Genomic DNA, 524 nt, shown 5'->3' on the forward strand with positions numbered 1-524 from the left:
TAATGGAACAGGCCTGCAGTAAATCCTCCTTCATGAGGATTATAATGTTCAGTATTTACTGAACCTGTTTGAGAAGTGTGTCAGGTGTGAAACAGCATTACATTTATTTTTGGCATTGTTGTCACACCATGAAACTATGGCAAGACCTTTGCAGATTTATCATTGACCATGTTTCACAGGCTTTGCTTTATCATTTGATCTTCAGACACCCCCCAAAAAAAAGACATATATTTGATAATAAATTTATTAAAAATATTGGCCAAATTTTTCATCCACAAAACTAAATTCACAAACCAAAAACCATCTTTCATTGTTTTCTTGAAGGAAACTGAAAGATATATAGAACTCATTTATTTTTCTTTGAACAAAAAGGCTGTTGAAAATGTCTTTTAATATCTTAATGTAATGTAAGTTAATTTACCCCTGGTGCTTCTTTTATTTTTCTTTTCTTTCACTATTGCTTTTGTTGTTTGTTTTGTAAACTGTCCTCCTGTATATCTACTGTTTATCAATACAAAAAAATA

The 524-nt window shown here is 30.5% G+C and overlaps 1 protein-coding gene across 1 annotated transcript in view; it reads left to right on the plus strand.

Moving 5' to 3' along the window:
• The window catches only part of LOC111653584 (Fanconi anemia core complex-associated protein 24-like), a 2,050-nt gene that overhangs the window by 695 nt on the left and 831 nt on the right, over positions 1-524 (plus strand). The window lies entirely within an intron of this gene.

The sequence above is a fragment of the Seriola lalandi genome, unplaced genomic scaffold (genome assembly GCF_002814215.2).
Source record: "Seriola lalandi dorsalis isolate HSWRI2012SDOR001 ecotype SW California unplaced genomic scaffold, Sedor1 jcf7180002054232, whole genome shotgun sequence".
Lineage (NCBI taxonomy): Eukaryota > Metazoa > Chordata > Actinopteri > Carangiformes > Carangidae > Seriola > Seriola lalandi.